We start from the raw sequence: 24,292 nt of genomic DNA, 5'->3' as shown, positions 1-24,292 counted from the left end.
GCCCGCACTCATCATCGAGTATTGACACACTTTGGCCTAAATTGATAAGTACACATGTAATGTATTCATGGCAGCATCAATCACTCTCCCACTTCCTCCATACCCAGCAGTACACTGCCGATGCAGGTCTAAATGCAGGTTTAAATGCAGGTGTAAATGCAGGTTTAAATGCAGGTCTAAATGCAGGTTTAAATGCAGGTTTGAATGCAGGTTTAAATGCAGGTTTAAATGCAGGTTTAAATGCAGGTTTAAATGCAGGATAAATTTTGCAGGTCTAAATGCAGGTTGAAATGCAGGTTGAAATGCAGAATTTGTCAGACACCGTGTTTAAAGATCAGAGGTCTTAGTCACAGGGGTCAGGAAAGTATGTCCCTACAGTGTAAGACTGGCCAAAGGTGCTGTAAATTCTGGAATGTATGCGACCTGAAATTTTCACTAATTGGAGCCGACAGGCTTTTTCCTGACATGAAAGTTTTGTGAATTGTCACTGGCATTTAGTGCATCATATAGACGAGAACTTTTGCAAGCATTTTCATTTTGTGAATCTTGGCTCATTGCAAAATTCACGAAAAATTTCATGCACACAAAAATTTCTGGTTTTACAGTATATCCCTGCTGATTAAAGCCATTGCATATACTGAAAAAACAAACAAACAAACAAACAGGCAGCCAATTCAATGAGGCAAAAATGACAACCATTTATCCTCGTGGAGTATTTTCTAGATTTTAAGAGAGTCCCCTGCAAGAATGTCTGAATGTATTACAGCTCTAGATTTGATGGGCTTATGAAGTAATTTGTGTACTATTTCCACTTGTTATGTATACCATTTCCATTCAATTGTGTGCATGACTGTTTGCTGTAGATGACCACTTATGTTACTTCAGCTTAATAGAGTTTTTTTTTTTTAAATTTCTGTATGATTGATGTTAGATCAATCAGGATCAGATGCGGCTTCACATGGAATGCCTTGCATAGTACAATATGAGGAAAGTACCGTAGTCCCAGCTTAAAGATGATTCAGAACAGCATTTTTTTTGTTACAACTGTCATGTCTGTACTACTGTATGGAGCAGACACAATATGAGCACTTACAGCCCAACAAGAGGAACCACTGGATGGAGTGTACACATACATGTCTCCTTAGGATAGCTCTTAATGTGTTGGGGAGTGGCTACATTCGAAATGTCAACTTATGTGGTGGTTTGCCAACTGTGTCTGTGACAGTGCGTGAGAGGATGATGAAATTAGCGGGACACTGTATGCAGCACCCTGAACTATCTGATAATTCCCTGATACTCTGTGAGCCCAAACAGGGAATTGCAAAAAAAAGGAGAAGTACATGTAGGGCCACTTTCGTTGAGTCTGTGTACTGAAAAACGACACAGGCTTTGATAGTATTAATGAACTGAGGACAGCTGTGCTAGATAGACAGGTTTGGAGGTGCAACTACTGACGTGAAACCCTATATTCCATAGGCTAAAGCCTATGTATGTATAGCTGATCTTTAATTAAACTCAGTGTACTTTCTTTTAATGATTACTCAGTTCACATCAGGGGTAGACAGCACTTTATCAAGTCTGTTGTTGAAAGAAAATCAAGTGGTGGGTGTAAAATATCAAGTAGATGAGTTAAGAAGATATTTGTCTAGTTTAATTCTTATCACAATATCATCCCATCACCAAGTTAGTTTGGTATAATATTGGATAATGTTAGGCATCATTTACATACATACTGTGTAAATGCATACATACAGACATACACACATACAAACACACATATATGTGTATTTGTGCATCTGTATATATACATATATGTATATGATGTGATGTGATGTGATGTGATGTGATGTGATGTGATGTGATGTGATGTGATGTGATGTGATGTGATGTGATGTGATGTGATGTGATGTGATGTGATGTGATGTGATGTGATGTGATGTGATGTGATGTGATGTGATGTGATGTGATGTGATGTGATGTGATGTGATGTGATGTGATGTGATGTGATGTGATGTGATGTGATGTGATGTGATGTGATGTGATGTGATGTGATGTGATGTGATGTGATGTGATGTGATGTGATGTGATGTGATGTGATGTGATGTGATGTGATGTGATGTGATGTGATGTGATGTGATGTGATGTGATGTGATGTGATGTGATGTGATGTGATGTGATGTGATGTGATGTGATGTGATGTGATGTGATGTGATGTGATGTGATGTGATGTGATGTGATGTGATGTGATGTGATGTGATGTGATGTGATGTGATGTGATGTGATGTGATGTGATGTGATGTGATGTGATGTGATGTGATGTGATGTGATGTGATGTGATGTGATGTGATGTGATGTGATGTGATGTGATGTGATGTGATGTGATGTGATGTGATGTGATGTGATGTGATGTGATGTGATGTGATGTGATGTGATGTGATGTGATGTGATGTGATGTGATGTGATGTGATGTGATGTGATGTGATGTGATGTGATGTGATGTGATGTGATGTGATGTGATGTGATGTGATGTGATGTGATGTGATGTGATGTGATGTGATGTGATGTGATGTGATGTGATGTGATGTGATGTGATGTGATGTGATGTGATGTGATGTGATGTGATACATATATGTGACCCTGCATCACAAAACGAACAAAAAGTCGCCAGATATGGATTTTTAATTGAGGGCAGATTCTTGAAGAGCAGACTCTAAGCTTTAAAATGATGTATAACTCTATTCAAATGGACTCCCCTAACCTATCTGTATACTAGAAAGAAAGCACACACTCTGGAAAAGTGTGAATCGAGAAAAGAGGCTCTGAAGGGCAGAATCTATTCAAGCGTTTAACCTTTACCAAGACATGCCAGCTGTGGAGTGAAAGGGACAAAAAACAGGAAGTAAACCACTGGAGGAACAACAAAGAAGGGATTACCAGATTAAGCTAAATTGAGCATGTTCTATTAACACATTCTGTCCATGATTAATGCTAACTTTCAGAGCAGCAGAGTTATCCTTTCAAAAGTTATTAGACTTGAAAGTGAAGAGTGGGTAAAGGATTTCAAGAAATGAAAGGGGGACTCTAAGACATACCTGATCATTCTATTCACCCCCCCCCCCAAATGGGTTGCAGAAAAACTGCTGAAAACACACTTTCCCATTTATGTTATGATCCCAAAGTTAAGAATAGTGTAGAAGAATGATAGCTCTTTCAGAAAATATGAAAACCTCAAAATTGGCTTGGTTGACCCATTTCACCTTTTTTGAGTCCTCACATAAAATCAAGGGGTGCGACTTTTTGTTCGTTTTTGTGATGCACGGTCACATATATATTTATATATACAGTATATATATATATGTTTATTATATCAATATGTACATATATATATGTATATGTTCATAGAGCATTTAATTATTAGATGGATTTCGTGCCTTATGAGTCTCATATATTATCATTATTATTATTCATACATGCAAACATACATTTAGACCTACACTTTCACATATTTATGATTCTGTGAGGAAACCTATATTTTTCTTGTCTAACCACTATCAAGAGATCATCAGGATGCAGATCTCGAAATATCTTCTTTTTTTAGATTTATAAATATGTGATTCTCTGGCCGTCATCTGGAGTGGAGTATGTTTTTTGTCTTTGTTCCACTTGAGTGATATCTCTGGTCCCACGTTCAAGTGCCTGTCTTGGAATCCATCCAAGCACGCCCTGTTGAGTGCTGTTATGCACGCCCATTGAGCACCCGGGCATTATTTATTTAGTATCCATCATCGGCCGGACGTGAAGTCTGCTACTCTATCTGATGCCTGCGTCTTCTAGGGGTGTGCCAGTGGCATCGTGTGTGCATCGTCATGGAAACGGGGGTGTACTTCTCTCGTTTTAAGGGGATGAGAGTGGTTAGCACTTTAATACTGCATCAGTTGGTGTGTCTGTTTCACCTTTCAGACCAAAATAACAGTGCAAGTTTTCATCGCCATGGTAATATGCTGCAATATCTCCCCCTCTTCATGGCGCAATGTATTTATTTGTCACATCTGTTATAGGTGGTACCACTAGGACTATCCTGTTGTTTGTTTGTCTTATATCCGTTTATGGTTTGCCAAAGATAAACATTGGAGTTGGTTGCCAAGGTATTTACTTTCTTTAAAAAATGAAGAAACAAACTTCAAAAATGTAATTTCAGCAATTTGATGTGTATCTTTGGTAATTTGAAATAAAGATTTGTCAGATGAGCAGGAGAGTTACAAACATTCACGATTTTGAGAATGCATCATCATTTTTATATCAAAGTAAGTAAAGGAGCTGGGCCCCATTTCATAAAAAGTTGATATGGTAGCAACTCTTGCTAGAATGGCAATTGTCATAGTAACGACAAGAATCCAGCTTCCTGATTGGCTGTTGCCATTGGAAGTTGCCATTCCAGCAAGAGTTGCCATCCTAACATCTTTTATGAAATGGGACCCTGGTGTTCTGATTGAAGACAGCTGATGTGCAGTCAAGTCGTTTCAATCCACTTGAAATCTGACAATAATGATTCAGATTTGTCTTTGGTCTACACACATGCGTGCTCACACATGTAAGCACACACATACACACACACACACACACTCACACACACAAACTCACAAGAAGTCATTGCTGTTCCAAGTCGACAGTATGATGATTATATCCCAGTTAATCATCAGCACAGCAGTTGTTAAGTAATTTGTCCCATAAAGGTCATTTTGTGAATTTCATGAATTTGAATATTAAACAAAATCTCCTTTAAAGAAATCTTCTTTAAAATCAACTATCATCGTGAATAGCGTGTATTGCCTTATTCCACCAAAAGTAGGAAAGCCCAGAGTGCGACATTTATGATTCCTGCAATGGAAACTAGAACAGGAATTGCTAACTCCTACACCTGAAAGCACCCAATCCCATTCTAATTACAAGAGTACCTCTCAGAGCAATCGCATGTTTTGTTTGATGCTTTTTTCCCCTGCAGATTTGATGAAGTTTTCTCGTCTGCTTTCTTTCTTTTTTCCCCATGGCTGAGTTTGAAATGTACCATAATAGTCTTCCAGCAGGAGGAAGGAGAAATAAAAGGTCTGCAAACTACCCCCTCTCCCTCACCCTCTACTGCTTTTCCCGACCCAGTTCCTTTGGCGAAAAAGGACTGCTCGCCGTGAACGTAACCCTATGCCCCAGCTGACCAGACCATGCCCAGAGTCCTGCCCGCGACGCTCGTACGTTGAGCAGCAAGTGGCATTTATGTGGAGCATGGACTCTTGCTCTGGCCTCCTAGTGTTTAAACAGATGACGTTAAGGAGGCAGCCATGTCAACAAAGAATCTGCATCTTGGACAAGCTTTCTTTTCCTCCTTTTTTTTTTCCCTCTTCCCATTTTTCTGCCCTCGTCTTTTGTTACTGCCATCTGTTTTGTATCTTCTGACAAAATTGAGGGGGAGAGTAGAGTGGTCTTTAATGTCACCGTTGTTGTCTGAGATGTCTGCTGCGGCACTTGGGAATAACTGTTAGTCCTTTCACAAAACACAGAATAGCATGGGAGAAGGAATCTAAATTTGCTGTCAATTAGTGAGCACCTTACCTAGACTGTAGTTTGCCAAGTTCTCCATGGAGATAAGCATTTTAAGGAAATGCTCTTGCCTTGCTACAGCTCGTGAAATGTAGTAGCCATCTTTTATGCCAATCTCCTTCTGTCAAGCAGTATGTTTGTATTATAAGTACCATATAAAAAGAAAAACTTTGTTAAGTTTAAGTATTGCTGCTGTTTTACTTTCTTATTTAAGGTTTGTGTGTCCCTTTTGCAACCCTGAAAATAAGATTCCTGTCATAATCTGGTATAATGTGGAGGTAAGTAATTCAGACCTTTCCTCAGAATTGATAAACCTGGAAACTTCTTTACGATGGAGGGGGACTAAATATTATAGATTTGCAGTGGATTTATTTGGGCCTCATAAGAATTCCAACCATTATTATCGGGTGTTAAATGAGGAACATATTCTTGAGTGAAATGGGGTATTTTTTCATTTCTTAAAAAACAAAACAAAAAAAAAACAAACAAACTCTGAGGTGTATTGCAATGAGATTTCATCGTACATGATGTTGGGAGATATTCTTCTTTCAATCATACAAACTTTTGTGACTTTTGCAAAAGTGATATAAAACCTTTTAAGGCAAAGTAACTGTATAAACAATCTCTTAATTCTTCTATGAACACCCGTCTTTATTCTTACCGTGCTTACAAATGTGTTGTATCCATTGTTGCACTTTCCTCAATAACTATTAGTGGCTCAGGCAATTTATCATGAAGTCATAAGTATAAGTTGCTTGAGTAAGAAGTGTGGGTGCATGCGTGTAGAACCATGTGCACCCTTGCTCCTTACTCCTCCAGTCGACACTTTCCCCGCAATGCCGCGCCGTCTTCCAATTGGACCACACTCGCGCTCGATAATGCGGGTTGCGGGGAATTAGACACGGAGCAGAAATGGGAGAATAATGCACTATCATGGAACTCTCCCCCACCCCTCATGTTCTTCCTCCCTCTTTTTCTTTGTCCCTTTTTCTTTCCTTTTTTTTCTTCTCATTTTCGTGTTTTGCCCCGGGGGCAATCAATTCCTGAACCGATGTTCAATCAGACGGGCGGAGCAGTACATAGGGACGGGAGAGTCATTTCTTAGCTGCCGGCAACTCCCCCTCCCTGGTAAGCGGAGTCCAGGAGTCTGTGCTAACAGGATTTCCATTGAAATACCTCGTGGGTTCTACATGTCATCCTCACACTTCTCCTTGACAACATTGGAAAGGCATTGACCATCATCAGTTTGATACTTGGGGATCGAAGGTATGGGGCTACAGTGTGTCTTGTTTGTGTTTGTTTGCTGTTGTCCTTTTTTCCTCTCTTTTATATTATGACTGGAGACTTCGTCAAAATCAATATTTGTTTCAAGCTCTTTTTTTGTTTTGTTTTATCTAGTTTGAGGCTGTTGAATAAAAATTTTGTAAATTGTAAACCATTTATGTGAACTTCTGTCAAGCAAAAATGAAAAAAAGAAAAGAAATTGCTTTTACTTTGTCAAACAAGAAGCCAACAATTTCTTTGTGATGCAATAATTGTGTGTGTATGCAGTCTTGATAATACTTTCTGATGGGCTCTCAATATCTACCGTAATTCTTTTCAAAAGGTCACCATACTCTACTCTCCCTTATAACGTGCAAGATTTAGAGTCAGGTTTTGCTTGGTATTGTGCTGGAATCAGAATGGGAACATTTGAATTGGGGACTGCTGTGTTTTGCCATAGCTTTATGCCTGTCTTTGGTCATTATGCTTACAAGTGGTAGTCACCTGCGGCAAATCATACAGGGAAAAAACATCATTTGCCTGCTTTCCTCAACATGCTTGGGCTCGACAGCATTCTTGGGTTTGCAACCTGCTCTTTGCAAGGAGACTTGAAATGGGACTGTGTGTATGCATGAATTTGACACAGGACCACCATTAAATGGCTAGTCCAGAAGACAAAGCGTGTCTTGTCTATGTTTAGAAGGCATGATTTATTCAATAAAGCATAATCTTCACTGGTGTATCAAAACCCTGTATTTCAAATGGTGGTAAAAATCCCTTTTAATGATAAATTGTTAGGTAATCAGTTAAGTGATGTCCTGTCCAGACCTGAGCTGTCTTACTCCCAGAATGAAGCCACCACAGCATGTCAAAGGAAAGGCAATCCCATTCGTTATAGTGCTTTGGCTTTGTTTTTTTTCACTCTCCCGAGCATTTTACATTTTTGAGATATGAGGTTTTGTTGTCCCAACAGCATTATGCCGAACCTGAACCCAAGCCTCTTTATTGTAAGGCAGACATACTTCTGACTAAGTCGCTTTAACAGTCCCGTCCAGTGCCTATCTTGTCTGACCTGTACTTATCTGCCTGCTTATTGCATACTTTCTGTGTCATCTGTACATTTGTCTTCCTAGGCAATTTTTTTTTTTTTTGGGGGGGGGGGGGGGCGTAAGGGATCAGAGAGTCACATTATTCACATAGTCAACAGGCACATGTACTATGGTAGAATACAGGAGATGAAATTGAGGGGGGGGGGATAGATTTGGTATCCTTTAATGTGGAAAGAACACCGTGCCTCCAGGTCAACCACGGTGTGAAAATCAAACCATGTGCCAGATAATTTCAGATCATGCCCAGAAACCCAACACTGCCTGTACAAAAAGAGATATTTCCACAAAGAGAGCCGCAGGGGGGTTTGGGGCAGCAGCTGCTTTTTCCCGCTCCCCCTTGTCCCCTGCGAAATGCTGATTTCCCAGGTCAGTCCACACTGTTGGCCATAGCAGAACTCACCTGAGAAGGAGATATAGCAGCAGTCATTCCTCGTCATGTTTATCCAAGACTTGCATTTCAGAAATTGAAATTTGGAGAGGAGGTTTGTGATCCAACCTCCTCTCCTGTGAGACACCCAATTTGAAATCAGGGTCTGCAAAGGGTTAATTCATGTGAGACGTAGAAATACATGGAGTGAGGAAAGTAATACCCCCAACCCCATCTCCCCTCCCCACCACCCCCTCCCCCCCCCCCCCCCCCACTCTCCCTTGACTGAAAGAAAGCTAAGATTTCTGGAGTATTCCTTGAAATAATCTAATATCTCTGACTTCAAACATGGTGAGCTTTTGTAGTTGTCAGCTTTGGGACATGAGAAGACGGAATGGATATCTGACAAGAGTGAAATTCAAGTCATAATTTCTAACCCCTCTGATGCTCAAGTCTGCCTCTTCTAAGCCACATGTATTCCATTCACAACTCTGTGCATGGCATGCATACAGCGGTAGATAGCAGTCAGGAAGATGTCGTGGTGCTGCCTCACACTGCCATAATTGCATTAAAAGTCTTATTGATATAAATGGTTTATGGGGTCAGGTGCATGCTGTGTCTACATATAATGAGGAATGTCTAGAGTTTGAATTCAATCATTACTAGTTGAAGGTGACTATGGGATGCATTGTCTGGAACAGTCCTGAGGAGAATTAAGTTTGATTTGTCACTAAAAATTGATGGCAGCTTGCTGTGTGAATGACTCATTCACACATTTTGGCTGGTATTCGTAATGTTGGTTAAAATCAAAACCGTGGTTTTAATCTCGTCCATGTACTAAAATAGGAATGAAATGGGCATACCTTTTACAAGTGTGTATCAGCGCTTTGTTGTTGTTGTTATTGGATGTCTGTTGGTGTACACATTCCATTATGTGCATGTATGCAGAAGAAATTTGTATAAACTGTAGACTAAATTTACACCACAGTTGTGACTATGAGCCTGTAAGTCTTGATAGGAGTCTACCAACCATATGAAACAATGAAGAGTGATTGCTGTAAAGGGGCTTTTACACCAGGCCTGCATAGAATTGCTTGATGCAGCGTACCGAGTACACTAAAATTAGGCTGCATACTAAAAAACACACAAAAAAACAAAAACAAATGAAGAAGCAAGCTATCACAAAAATGCAAAAATGAGAAGAAGTGTGTGGGTAGATGCTTGAATCCAGCATCAAAGGATTTTTCACTGGACTGGCGTAGGATAGCGTACTATTGAGTAGGCATTTAGTGTATGACACATACTAATGTGTAGGCATGGCATATAGTAGTATAGCATTGTGTAGACGTACACTCATATTAACTGCATATTTTCTGTGTCCTGTGCTCTATGCCAAAAATGCGCAAAAAATAACACATTTTACTTTTTTTTTCATCCATCTCACGTTCTCCTTTGCATACCTTGGCATATTGTTACATAAGCCAGCAAAGGCACAGTGTAGGGCAGCGTTTACATGCTCAGCATAGTCGGTGCACAACTCTGCGCAGCTCTACCCAAGCCTGGTCTTAATTCAGATTCAGACTCAGATTCAGATTCATTTATTGTCCATTTAGGAAATTCTTTTTGTTGGCATGAAGGTGTACACATAGGAATAAAATCACTGTAACTTTTAGCACAGTGTTGCCCCCAAAGCTTCAACATGCCATGTATGTCTGTGGCATAAGACATTAGGAACTCGAGTAAAACATGACTTTACCAGGGTCCATGCCACTGCTTTGTCTTACCAGCCAGTCTGCTTATCTGCACAGTTAATCCCTTGTACTAATATTCTGAGCAACCTGTTAGACTGGACTTACTTGTGAAAATCAAGGAGAGAACAGTTGCATGACTCGTCCGCGTCACTTCTTCAGCTCTGTCTGGCTGGCGAGCATTCACCAGTTGAAAAGATTTACTTTACACGCTTTTATCATTTTACGTGGATGAATCAAAATCTTCATCAGTATATTCTGAGCAACCACTGTCTGGTAAATATAGTTGTAAGCCTTCAGCTCCGTTCCTCGTGATATTTAATGAAGGGTATCATTTTGCTGTTATGCATGAACATAGTTCCTGTTTCTTGTATAAACATTCATAATGGTGGGTTCAGGTTTAAACAAGGTGTTCTTGTCATGCAAGAAAATGGAAAGACATTGAGTGACTAAAATTGGCATTGTCGTGACTGTAATATTGGTTTGTAAGCATAACCTTGCTAGAAATGACTTCAGTTGTGAAGAAAAAACAACAACCCCCAAACACATCACTGATGCAGAGATTTTGCAATTAATGTTCATATTGATTATTGTGATTAGCTGTGTGAACTTATGAAAATGTTTCACATATTCTGAGTATTCAATGCCCTGCATCCATAGGTGATAATCCTCATTTGAATTCACTGTAAAATTCCTTCAGTGAAATTAGAACTATTTGTCTTTTGTTTTTTCTCTATTTTTCTGCTGCAACTACCACCTAGTAGTTCGTAGTTTATGATTTCATCAACCAATTCTTTCAGCTTTAATGTCTGTACTTCTCAATATAGAAAGCTTTCCAGTGTGAAATGGTGCTGTCAATAAAAGTACCAGCCATGGCAAATTGATGGAGATCCCCAGCAAGATAAGTAGTTTGTGTATAATAAATAGGAGGCAACGAATGAAACTGACAGAATGAATAACTTCATTCATGCTTTTATTTGTGGTGTGGCTCTTTGTGATGTCACAGTGTGTATTGTTGAACAGTTGATTTTCATCTTGTATGGCATGAATGTGAACCCATGTGCCCATGTTGGTGTGAGCCTGTTTGATGTGCTTGTGTGTATGTGTTGGGGAGGTGGGAGGGGGGTGAGGAGGAAGGGGGTTGTGTATGTTTGTGTGTCTGTCAGTGTGTATGTTTGTCGGGGGTTGCATTCTAGGCAGGGCAGGGAAGTTGCTCAAAATGACTCTCTTTATGAGTTGGGAGAGCTTCTCCGCATTTTGGCATATTATGAACACCATCAATCACATTCTGGGGATTTACTGGAGCATTTCTCTCTACCTGCTGTGAGCCTTCCTTTCCCCATATCTCTGACTTGAAGACTTGCTGATATTCCAATGTGCAAGTTACCTGAAGAGTAGCTGAGAGTAGCAGCAATACAGCTTGCATACAGCTGGTGTAATAGCATTTGGCATTGTAGAGATATATCAGCTGAGAAACAGAAGGTGCTATTGCGTTCTAAGATTTGACAGTAAATAAAAACAAAACAATCAATTTTCATGAAATAAAAGCTTGTTTAATCAAAAGTGATTGGACTTATTTCAAGCATTTTTCCAAATAAGGGATAGAATAGCACCACTGTAATTTTGATTTTACTGAAAATGAAATTAATTCAAAATTGACACCATAATGTAGAGGAAATCAAGGTCTACATGATATCAGTATTGATAATTCAATACCCCCCCAAAAAAAAAATAAATAAATAAATAAATAAATAAAATAAAATAAAAAATAAAAAAAAAATAAAAAAGAATTAAAAAGAATTGCAATAATGCCTTTCTGGTTCTCAGCCAATGATATTTCAGCTACAAATGGCTGGACTGAAATTTCAGGGGCCCGTTTCATAGAACTTGTCATCAGTGGCAAGTTGTCATAGATTTGACAAGCTACTGAAATCCTTGCATCTGATTGGCTGAGAGCAAATTTGTCGTAGAAATGTGGCAGTTGTCACTGTTGACAAGTTTTATGAAACGGGCCCCTGGTGTCCCCTATTGTAGCGCAGGATGAATATTGAAGGAACTGTGTGATATCACCCCAATACGCAGAACAACCTTTTCTTAAAGAGCACTCAAAAATACCCCCTACCCCCCAAAAAATGAAAGTTAAATTGCTTTTGTTAATTTGAGTAAGCCCAAACTCTGATTTGAATCTTCACTTTCTTATTGGATATCCCATGTACCAGGGTATTTTTTTTTTTTTTTTTTAATAATAGTAGTAGAAATATTTTCTGGTCAAAGTATGCCCTGTGCTATTATGCATTGTTGTTGTTTTTTCCCCCTACAAATAGCTCATGAGGGGTTTTGTGGGTGTTTTGTAATCTGCGGATTAACAATGGTGCTTCAGGATGAAGGGACGTGGATGATTAATGGACCAATCAACTTGGCAGTGATGATGGGGGTGTGATTAATGCCCAGCACCGTGATGAGGGTGAAGATGGGAGGAGAAACGATCTGAGGAAAAAAAAAATGTTCGTGGCGAGAGAATAGTTTGTTTCTGTCTCTCTTGATTCTTCTTTTTATCTCTCCTTCTCTTCCTATATGGAGGCTCATGCGAAAAAAAAAAAATAAAAAATGGGGAGAGAAAAAAGACTTTGCAAAAGATGGGAGGTGTAACGTTACAACCGGCGGGAATGGTTTTGGGATGTGTCTCATGGGGTTGGCGCTGCAGAAGAGAGAGAGAGAGAGATTAAAAAAAAAAAGTGCTCTGTACGTGATTTAACTGACAATGAGCAGCAAAGATTGCCTAGTTGTTGTCGGGACGTCGTTGCTCCTATTTTTCTGTTGTTTTTTGTTTGTTCGTGGGGTCTCGGTATAATCCATTCATAAATCACCAGCCTGCCCCATCACGGTGACATTTCATTTGCACACCTTTGAAATATGTGCCATCTTGGTCAAAACAGGTGCTTGTTTAAAGAGAGGATGAAAAGGATGTATCTGTTGATGGCTTCATTATTCCTTTTCTCCAGTAGTGTGTGCAATATATGTATACTGTAAAACAAGAAATGTACGCATGCATTTTAATTTTGCAAATTTCGCGATAGCCAAGATTCGCAAAATTAAAATGCACATGAAAGTTCTTGTCTACACTATACGCATTGAATGACAGAGGCAACTCGCGAAAATTTCATGCAGTGATAAAAAGTTGTCGGCTCTAATTCGCGAAAATTTCATGCCACAAAAATATTGTGTAAATATATATATACACTCAGCAAAAAAAGAAAGTAAACGCTTTTTCAAGTTTAGATTTCTCATAGAATATTTGGCTGAAAGCTAATGTATTATATACCATATTGAAGGTCATTTAATTGGCTATCAACCTGGTAGGTCAACAAAATGGGAAACTTTACGCATGAGTGAACACCATTGTTTTTCTCTTCCAAGGCACAAAAATAAAAATTGCAAAACTGAACAAGTTGTCATTCATGCGTATGTGCTCTTCCATGGAACAATAGGAACAAACAACAAATTTCACACAAAAAGAAACATGAATTAAGTTGCAAAAATAAACCTTTGATCTCTGTGATATCTCTAAAGCCCAAAAGATCAATGAAGGCTAAAAATAATGGAGGAAAATAAAGCATCTTATGTCAAATCTAAATTCAAATGAAATAAGAGAAGAAGTAAAAATTAACAAAAATGGAAGAAATTTGAGCTTTTTTTCAAATTAAGAAAGTGTAAATAATGTTTGGTTCTTGAAATTGTCACATGGGCTCTTAAATCACTAGAACAAAAGAAATAAATAAATGAATTCAGCTTATTTAATCATCTTTATGCATATTATTCCCTATGTCATTTGAAGTTTGACTTGACAGAAAATTCTTATTTTTCCCCTTTAGTTTCCCACTTTGTTTTTCTTAGAAGTTATAAAGAGATAAAGAGAACAAAAACTTATTTTTCCTATTTCATTCATGTCTCTCAATGTGTAAAACTGGTCTTTTGTTGCCAATGTTATCGTGTAGGGCATTTGCAAATGAAAGAGAACATGTAAATTTTTGCAATTTTTGATTTTGTGCTTTGGAGGACAAAAACAAATGTGCTCACTCATGCGTAAAATTTTCTTTTTCATTAACCTATTAGCTTAATAGCCAATCTAATTACCTTTAACATGGTATATAATACATTGATTTTCCTAAAAATCTTCTATGAAAAATATGACTTCGAAAAAGTGTTTACTTTCTTTTTTTGCTGAGTGTATATATATATTTAATATGTATATTTATATGTATCTTTTTGGGGAGAGGGGTTGGATAGAGTGGCATGGGGCATAATTGCCATTTACAGAATTACTTGTAAAACTGGGAACATTTGCAGCTTGAAACTTTTGCAAATTGGAGCCAATGGCATTTTTTATTTATTCGTGTTTTTTTTTTGTAGCACGAAACTTTCTTGAATTGCGGTTGGCATTCAGTGCATTGTGTAGACAAGAACTTCTTTGTGCATTATGCTGTAGCTAATGTTGGCGCAGAAATTTGCGAAAGTTTCATTCACGTAAAAATTTCTGTTTTTACAGTAGGCTTCATGCAATGATGTCTTATAAATAGGATAAACCATAGTGTTTAATTCATGGTGAAGACAGAATATTTTTTTATACATATAGTATTCACTGGATGACTGGAGTACATGTATTTTGAAAGTTATTCTAATATTTGTTAACATTCTTATTTGTTTTTATACCCTTAAATGTCTTCCAATCATCCAAAGGCCAAAATTGTTCAGTGTAGTGTTATAACACGTTGATAGAATGGTGGTGACATTGTTTTGTGTTTTGTTGCCTTTCTGACCTAAAGTATCCCTTTAATATATCCTAGAGTGTGCTTTGCTCAGGGCAGTCACCTTGCACAAGACAACTTTAAACCTGAGTAAAGCGTGACAGACACATTTGTAAGATACTGTGTTATCAGCATAAGATATGAATGTCTTTGGTAGTAGTGGTGGTGATGTGATGTCTGGTTACTTCCATTAGATGGTCAGACTTTAGGGCCTTGTAGGTCAACTTTGTCGTAAGTTTCCCATAAGCTTGAATAATACAGGGAGGTTACTAGTACACTGAGGAAAAAGTTGTGATTTGGAATTTCATGTTATTCAGACGGCGATTACTTTTCTCTGTGTGTGACTTAGCCCCTTGCGCTGGAGATATAAAGAGGGGTTGAATTTTGACGGAACTTGGTATAGGAGTGATCAAATTTGCAAGCATAGCATCAAGCATAATTCTGTGGAAATGATGCAGACGTCCCATAAGGGAGCCTTTAGGGCAGGGCCCAAGTACCCAAATTTAGAAGGATGATCCCAGAGGGGCCTGCAGCAACCCTCTAATCTCAAGATTTTGAAAACAGTTTGCTTCAGGTGGAGTGCCTTGAAGGCAAAGGGCACTGCTCAGGTGAATGCTGGGATTTGTAGGTTTCTGAGAACTTGAGAATGACATAAGGTACCTCAATACTTAAAGAGCAAGACCTTAACCCATTAAGACTACTGTAAAAGCGGATATTTTCGCGCGACTAATTTTTCGCGCTTGGCCGCGTGAGAAGAGTTTCGCATGTTTTTAATTCCGCGGAATCAAGACATCAACTACTGGAACATATGGCACACAAAAATATTCGCGTGCTTTTATTTTTGCGCCAGCGACTGGTTGCGCGAAATGCGCGAAAATTTCAACACCGCAAAAATTTCCACTTTTACAGTAGTCCCGAGTATACTCAAGCAGGTGTCTATGGGAAACGTGTGTTAACCCGTTGAGGATGAATCCCGAGCATACTTGGGCAAGTGTCTATTGGAAATGCGTGTTGTAGCATAATCAACCTGTCCTCAATGGGTTAAAGCAAAATCAGCTTGTCCTCAATGGGATAAGGTCAAATGATATAAAGGCTTAAAAGACTGTCAAAGTTTCAGGCATTATAGGTACAACCAAAGATAATATGTAGCGGCACTTTATGATATAGTATAATCGTTGGTTTGTGCAAATGTGTTTGTGTGCATGTATGTGTGTTTAGATCAGGCAAAGGTGCAACCCACAAGGAAAAAGTTACAACATTGAAGTATTTGTAGCCTTGATTCAAGGCTCATGCATTATTCATAAAGCTCTTTGGTAAATCTTAGTGTCTGTCAAGTTTCAGCAACGATGCTGTTAGCCAAATCTTGTATATTACATCTGATATTCACATTTTGTGAGCGTGCTTGCAGGAGAGTGCATTTGAATTCAAGCACCATTAAATGAGAACGACAAAAAACAGGAAAAAAGAAGGAAATCATGATTCTGTGTAATGCTTTTAAAAGCAGGAAGATGCCCTTTTGTAGAGATTACTTGCTCCATCCATAAAGTTGCGACGGCTCGATTCTACCAGATTTCTACACTTTTTTCTTAGTTAAAAAAGGATGCTTGATCTCCGGTGGTAGAATGGAGTTTTTCCTTTCTCCTCCCTTATCTCCATAATCTTCTTTCCCAGTGCCTGGGTAAGTAGCTTTGCATTATGGACGAACACTTGGAAACTGTTAGAAAGGATTACGGCGTGTGGGTGAACAAGAAAGGTGGATGTGATAAAGACAAACAAACAACAACAAAAAGGAGAGGGGGAAAAAAATCTGTATACCATGTGAAAGGGACAATGCTCTCTTGATGGCCTTAAAGTGGATGAGAATGACTTGAGCAAGAGAAAGAGAAGAAGAAGAAGAAGAGGAAGATATTCACATCTAGTACCTTGATTATCTGGTGCCCCGTCGATCCCTGGGGATGTGACGATGGTCTTTTAGGAGGCGATTGTCATGGCAGCACCAACCGCTATCTGAATGTGGTTTTTCGGTAGTAGGGAGGCCATTTCGCAAGAGGTGACAAAAGTTGAAAGTGTGGGAAGAGAAGTTTTGCATCGGGCAGCATGTTGAAAAAACATTATTCCACCAGTGGTTTTAAAGATATACACCTTTCAGATTCACCTCACAGTTTGGTTTTCTCCTAGTGTTGAGACTTGTATCAGAGTAATGCTGTACTTTTTTGCTGCATTTGTTTTTTTAAAGCCAAAATCAACAGTTTTCATTTTTGTAGTGACATTAATGATGTCCATGTGAACATATTCACAGTGTTGTCTTCGTGATTACACCGACTATATCCTGCCTTTGAGCAGACTAGTGGAAATCAAGCATTTTGCCACCCCCTTCTTCCTGTATCTTTACTGTTAGGACATGGTACAGTGTACAAATGACGCACAAGTCTGAGCGCTTCAGTTGGAATTGTGTGCATGAGGTAATTATGGAATGCTTGACCCACGAGGCAAAGCCAAGAAGGTTTAGGCTAAATTCCATAGTTACCGCATGCACAGTAATCCTACTGACGAACGAAAAGACATGTGCATCATCTGTTTTATAGAATGGGGGACAATTTTCTTGCCAGAAATCCATTTTTTGATTGTGTAACCTGATGGCGAATTTACTGGATGCATTTCCTCTTGGCTTCCCATAGACAAAAACCATGCACCCAGTACTTCAAAATGCAAGGCAAAAGTACTGGATGCATGGTATGCTAAACAATAGACATCTCCTACAGAGTGCATGAACACTTGCTAAGTGCGCGAACCTTTCCTGCAAGTGCGCAAACTCTTGCTACAAGTGCGCAATAACATGTTTGCAGTGGTTGTCCTCTTTGAGGCAGAGTGCAGCCAGTAAAAATCAACACACAGCTCTCGACCAATGAGATCCCAGGATTTTCGCTACCTGTTCTATAATAACCACGGTATGAAAAAACACTTCCTGTTGACCATGCATGTTTGAGCACACATTGCACCCAATCCTGAACAACCATGACAACATCGACAAGGTACTGATGCAAAAGTAGGCTTCTTTCTACATTGATGACTTTAAAAGTATTTCAGCCTCGAATGCACGTGGGTGCACATATTAGCCTCTTACCCCGGCATCACAGTCATATTCTGTTTGCATTTGCGCAAGACTTGTTTCAGCAAACACAACATTATTTGCATCGGTACCCTCTGTGTTCATAGAAAACAAAATTGTGTGTAGTCAAAATATGAAGAAGAAGTATCATCATCTAATCAAAAATGACCTCTTGCAGTGGTAACCATGAATGAATGTCAATCCCGCCCCTCCCTCCCTCTAATAAAAGAAGGGGAAAAAAAAAAAGCCATATTTACGCACGTAAAACAGGGGCAGATCCAGGAATTCTATAAGGGGGGGGGGGGGGGGGGGGGGGGAGGGGAGCCCTTACAAAATTAAAGTGGGCACAAGTGTCCTCTATTTTTTCTTTTTATTTCTGTTGTTTTAACAAAAATTACTGCCCCCCCCCCCCAACCTGGATCTACCACTGTAGAATACTTTGGTGAACTCATATTCAGGACTGCATATTTTTTTTTTCTTTTAAATGTTGAGGCCAGAAACATGAACAATACATCCCTAATGGCAGAAATGGCAAAGAAACAGAATGCCCTCAGATGCTCTTTAAATGTGAAGTCATATTGAATATTTATAGCAAATGTCATGCATTGTACAATCTTTTGAGCCAAAACAAAAACAAAAACAAAAAAGCTGTCAGAATAATTTATCATGAGTGGATAGCACAACTGTAAATGTTCCTTGTTCTTTGCAAAACTAGCACTGCTTCTTTTGATTACTAAAAGTCATAAAAGTCATTACTGAAACAGTGGTCTTGGAATGCTGTTTGTCATAGCACTATGTTAATTGTTCTGCATATTATACAAATGATGCACAGGATAGAGTGCGTTAGTGGAGGTGTATAGTGCACTCGAGGGTATTTACAATTGTGAAACATGCACTACATTGTAAATACCCGAGAGTGAGCTACGCCTCCACTAACGCCACAAAATAATCCTGTGCATCATTTGTTTTATAAAATGGGTCAAAAATTCGAAAACTAACAGCATTTTTCAGCGTTTTTCACGTACCTTTGTGGGTCAAGACGTCCGAAGATGTTCGTCCCAAACATTTACGCACGTCGCACTCGGAAATCCCGCACATACAGTATAAGTATGATGGGGGGTTGGGTTTCCGGACACTTAAGTTCACGCATGAAAACTTACTTATTTTACATAGAATATGCACCCTTTACCTTAAAGACTTGATATAGACTCCTCATATAGGCCTACTAGACAACATACTCTGAAAACGGCATGAGAATTAACCTGCTAAATCGTTGGATTTGCCCTTCAAAGTGACTCCATGTACGCGTCCGGTCCCACAACGCTTGGTCTACTGTACTGTACAAAGTGTACGTATATAAGAGTAAGTACGTACGCCACACATGTTATGCACAAGGGAAGAAAGGCCGGCCAGCCGGCAGCCCGAACTAGAAGTTGTTTACAGGATTGACAGCACGTACTGTATGTATGCATGCAATTCAAAGGAGCCGCCGCGCGCACAGACGATTGGCAATAGGATTTAACCACGGTGGATTTAACACGCAGTGCGATGGGACTAGAATAACCAAAGCACACGTGACTCATTTCAGCGCTTCCTATTGGCTACATTCTTGAACCCATTTTATAATATATATTTAATGTAAATTGACATCCAATGAAACCAGTAGTTTTCTTGGGGCAAGAAAATAGTCTTTTAATATGGGAATTAACCCTCTGGTGTGGTATCACCACTCACACCTCTAAAGTCTGTGTGTTTGTCTCTTAAATGCTTTGTCTCCTTTTTGTCTTTCCCTATCTGGTTTTTATGTCAAAAGCTTGTGCTAACTTGTGTTGAACCAATGATGGGCAAGCTATGACTGATAGTAAAGATCAACATATTGAAATTTCTATTGATTCATATTTTGTTGGCAAAACAGCAATAAAAAAAAAATCAGAACAAAGAAAGGTAAATGACATTGTCAGTTGCCATTTAACTTTAAGTAGAAAATGAGCTTGGTATTTTACACATTTTGCTGCGTGGCTGGATGCCCATTCATCCTTCAACAAACACATCATTTCCAGATAGGGCATCTGTGGAATTCTAATGATATTTAATAACATGTCACCCCTTTCCTAGAGTTTTAGTCTTGTTTCAACAGGCAGTCTTCTATTTCTCCCTCTAATGCACACCTTTCACTGCTGTGGTCCTGTTTTCTGGTAGTGGGTATCCACCCCCCCCCCCCCATGCTCAGACTCATAAGTTGACTCTATACCTCACCTCTGCCCTCTTCATTTTTGCCTATCAACATCAGCATCAAATACAGTGTGAAAAGAAATAGAAGGGACAGCAAAGGCAGCAGTATAATCTCCTTCCAACAGGTGAATTTAGGGATGAAATGCAGGCGACGTGTGCTCAAACTGCAAAATTCGCCCCAGCTGCCTTTTATCACAATCAAAGTGGCAATTTCCTGTCGATGCATTCACGCCGATGCAGTCACGGCGAGCAATACTGGTGATTTTTGTTGCACGGCCACTCTCGAAAAACCTTTTGCTGACCATGGCCTGAGGTAGGCCTATGATGTATATTTATATAAATCTGTCTAGGCAGACATCTTGGACATCTAGGAGTTGGTGTACAAACCTGATGGGTGGATGTGTCATTTCAGCAGTGCTAACCCTTAGCCTCCTTTTGTATTCACAAATTACACTTTTTCAAGTGTATGCTGTGTGCATACTGTGCATTTATGCTGTGAATTTGAGCAACTGATTACAATTGTTGGATGTGACTGTCCTTCACATTTTATCATTAGGCTGGTTCCCGATAAAAAATAAAATTTCTCCCCTTCCTCTCCCTCCTCATTCTATTCATAACTCCAGCAAGGAGAATGAAGGTATTGCAGTTGTTTTATTTTGTCGTGTGATTTGTCAATATTGCTCGTCACCATCAGATGGAAGGGCTATGCGTGTGCTTCAGCCATGTGAATGAGAATTTGTGATTACCAATGTGGAGGTTTCTCAGTGAAGTAAATTTGGACTGCTGGTAACATATGAGTATATCAATATGGTAATATAAGTGAGTATTTCAACCCAACCCCTGCTATTTACGTGCTAGCTGTAACGTTGTGAGCAATTGGTCTTGTTGTGTCATTGATCACATCTAGAGGTGGAAAGCTGTAATCATATACATCAAGGTACTAGGTACTAAATGTCAAAAAGATCCTACCATTATCCTGTATAACTGCTGTGAGCCTGAAATATGAGAATCGGGCATGATACTATTAGAAATGAATTCATCATTCATCTCCTTCTGAAATGTGTCAGTTTTATCTGGCATTTTATCTGTAATTAGGCATAATTTTGTGACCCATTCAGTGGGTCATAAAACTATGCCTAAATCTTCAACAAATTGTTCTTTCATACAAGACTCTTTTGCTAAAATTTATGATGACTGATGATTTTGCTATCATTATTTGATGAATAGATAAATTTTGATGAAGGAAATGTATATATCGTAAGAGGGTTGTCAGCCAAGTCAAAAATGGAAAGCTCTATGATGAAAGTGAACCAAAAGCGATGACAAAGACCATTATGTGATATATCACATAAGATTTAGAAAGATGTGAGTCAAAACATGAAAAGAGATACCGGCGTGAAACAGTCCTGCTCACCTGACAAATGGCTGCCTGAACAAGAACAAAAACTATTATTAGCAAAGTCTCTCAGAAGTGATGCCAAACCAATCCAGAGTTTGGTGGAATAGTGCAAGCTAATATCATGAGATATTACCTCACAACCTTCTCATGATAATAGCTTTCACTTAGTTTGCTGTTATAAAAGTGGACAATGACATTAATTTTACAGGTTTGATATTCTGTAGACTAGTTGGATATTATAAGCCCAAAGAAGGGCAAGAGAGTGAAAAAAAAATAGTTTGGGTTAATTTTCAGATACACACATGAACATGTTACACACGCAAAAAAAAGAGAGATTTTGTTTAGTTTTGTTTTGTTTTTAGCATGCTGTTGCTGCTGTCAATCAGTGAAGTAAAACAATTACATGGAAAATGTTCTCTACTTATGGAATGAAGACAAGACAGAGAGGGTGGGTATGGGTGAGACAGAGATACAGGTAAAATGTCACTTCATCTTCAGACAGTGCTACAAGCAAAGCTTTACCACCAGGGGTAACAAAAAGAGTCTCATTGCCAAATTGGTCGAAATAATCTAGTTCTGTAGAATGTGCCTGGCTATTTCCCCTCCCCCCCCTTCCCTCTCTTCCCCTTCACTCTCTGTCCTCTCATGCTGTGAATCTTCTCCCAGAACTCACTCGAGTTGTATGGCCGACTTCACCTGATGCCTGTTAGAACTCTTGTGGCTCCCCATTTAACCTAATTTAAACACACTTCTCTTTTCTCTTGAGTGATCCTCTGTGTGTATGAACACATGTCTCCTCCCCCTATTCTGGGGGGTGGGAGTGGGGGTGAGCTTTAAGGTCTGAGGCAGACATCGGTGAGGGGTTAGGTTATTGTGGGCGGGAACTGTAAGTCACATTGTCTTTTTTTTTTGTCATTACTTTGGATATTTATCACCCTGTAAGTCGCCAGAGATTGTACATTACAGAGCATTTGATCATAGTAACCTGTTGATTATCTGTAGATGACATATTGTACTATATATGCCTAACATCTTCCTAGTGACAAAAAAAAAATCTGTTTCAGCATATTATGATCCATTGAAATAAAAAAGATCATTTATGATGCTTTGTATTTTTGCATATTGTTGGATGATGTGTAATTGTACCACTACTGTGAGTAAGAATTCTGATGAGAGTGATATACAGTTTGACCTCGATGACCGGCGCTCATCCGGATAGGTGAATTGGCCGGATATGGGAGACACAATGTTAATGTATATAGCTGCCGTCCAAGCTGCCGTCCCAGTGCACTTGCAGCTAGGCAGGTAGCGTACCCCGCAACGGTGGTGTAATCTATGCTAGCCTGCGCAAAATTGTAGTCCCTTCTTCACAAAAATAAAGTATATCTTTATGTGAAAAATCATACATGTTTTACCTCAGTTCTGTCGGGAATATTGTGGGTAAATCGTGTGAGTTTTGTAGAAATCTTAATTGAGTTTAAAGTCACTGTTTTTTCTCAATTTTTGGATGAAAAAAAAAAGTCCTTCACTGCGTGAACGCGTCCGGATAATAGAGATTTCCGGATAAAAGGAGGCCGGATAATCGAGGTCGAACTGTATTACATTATCATGTCATTAGCCTTTGCTGTACTGAGAATGTGCAAGAAATGTTACAAAGTTTTGCCTGATATCAAAGTGGATACTGTATCATATGCCATATGTTTCTCTTATTATTTCACAAATTTGGACTTGTGAGAAGATATCAAGAATGGTTGAATTCTCGATCGAGAACCACATTGATGGAGAACTGATAGAGAGAATTATGTTTTCCCCTTACAAGATAAAGCTAGGGATTGTCCACCTTGAAGACAATATGCTGTAAAACATGATATATTCGCGACATGAAATTTTCGCAAATAGGAGCCAACGGTCTTGGCCATGGCATGAAATTTTTGCAAATCAGAGCCGACGGCCTTTTTTCATGGCATGAAATTTTCACACATTGCCACTGGCATTCAGTGATTATAGTGCAGACAAGAACTTTTGCGTTCATTTTAATTTCGCGAATCTTGGCTTTTGCGAAATTCGCAAAATCAACATTCTCCTCTTTTAACATTCTAACATTTTAACATTCCTCTTTTAACAGTATGATGCATTGTGTTGCATTAGGCAATATTTTTCGCACTGTTGATTTCAGGAATTTATGTCAACTCTCAAAAAATTTGTGAACATATAAAGTGACATATACTGCATATAAAGTAGTGATGTAAGAAATGAGAGAAATGCCTAATCACAAATTATGCATTCATGCTGTCACCGATGAGATTCCATTATAGAACTGACGTATACTTGCTTGTCACTGCTAATCAAAGCATACATGTATACCATCGAATGTACAAGACCGCAGTGTGCATGCAATTTTGAGAATCAGTGCCTTGATTCTAAAGACAATTTGTTCAGTGGAGCCAAGGCACATGATTAATTCTATTAATTTGATGCTTTCATGTAGTTTGCATTGTGCCGTTGATTTAAAAGATGTATGCTTCTATTAAGCTTTAATATGTATGCTAGTGGTTGTCCTGGAAATGAGCGTCTGAGTCTACCTGCTTCTTAAAGATATCTAATCTGGCTCAATTCCATTTTTAGGTGCTGTTTTCTCACGTTGATGATTATATTCATATCCCCTTAC

The 24,292-nt window shown here is 39.0% G+C and overlaps 1 long non-coding RNA gene across 1 annotated transcript in view; it reads left to right on the top strand.

The window, feature by feature from the left end:
* Nucleotides 1-24,292, top strand: part of LOC139713572 (uncharacterized) — an 86,038-nt gene that overhangs the window by 61,018 nt on the left and 728 nt on the right. The window lies entirely within an intron of this gene.

The sequence above is a fragment of the Diadema antillarum genome, unplaced genomic scaffold (assembly GCF_040938485.1).
Source record: "Diadema antillarum isolate AM-2024a unplaced genomic scaffold, OU_Dant_1.0 seq00002004_RagTag, whole genome shotgun sequence".
In the NCBI taxonomy this organism is placed as follows: Eukaryota; Metazoa; Echinodermata; class Echinoidea; order Diadematoida; family Diadematidae; genus Diadema; species Diadema antillarum.
Note: the sequence above shows the minus strand (reverse complement) of the source record. Positions and strands in the feature narration are given on the sequence as shown.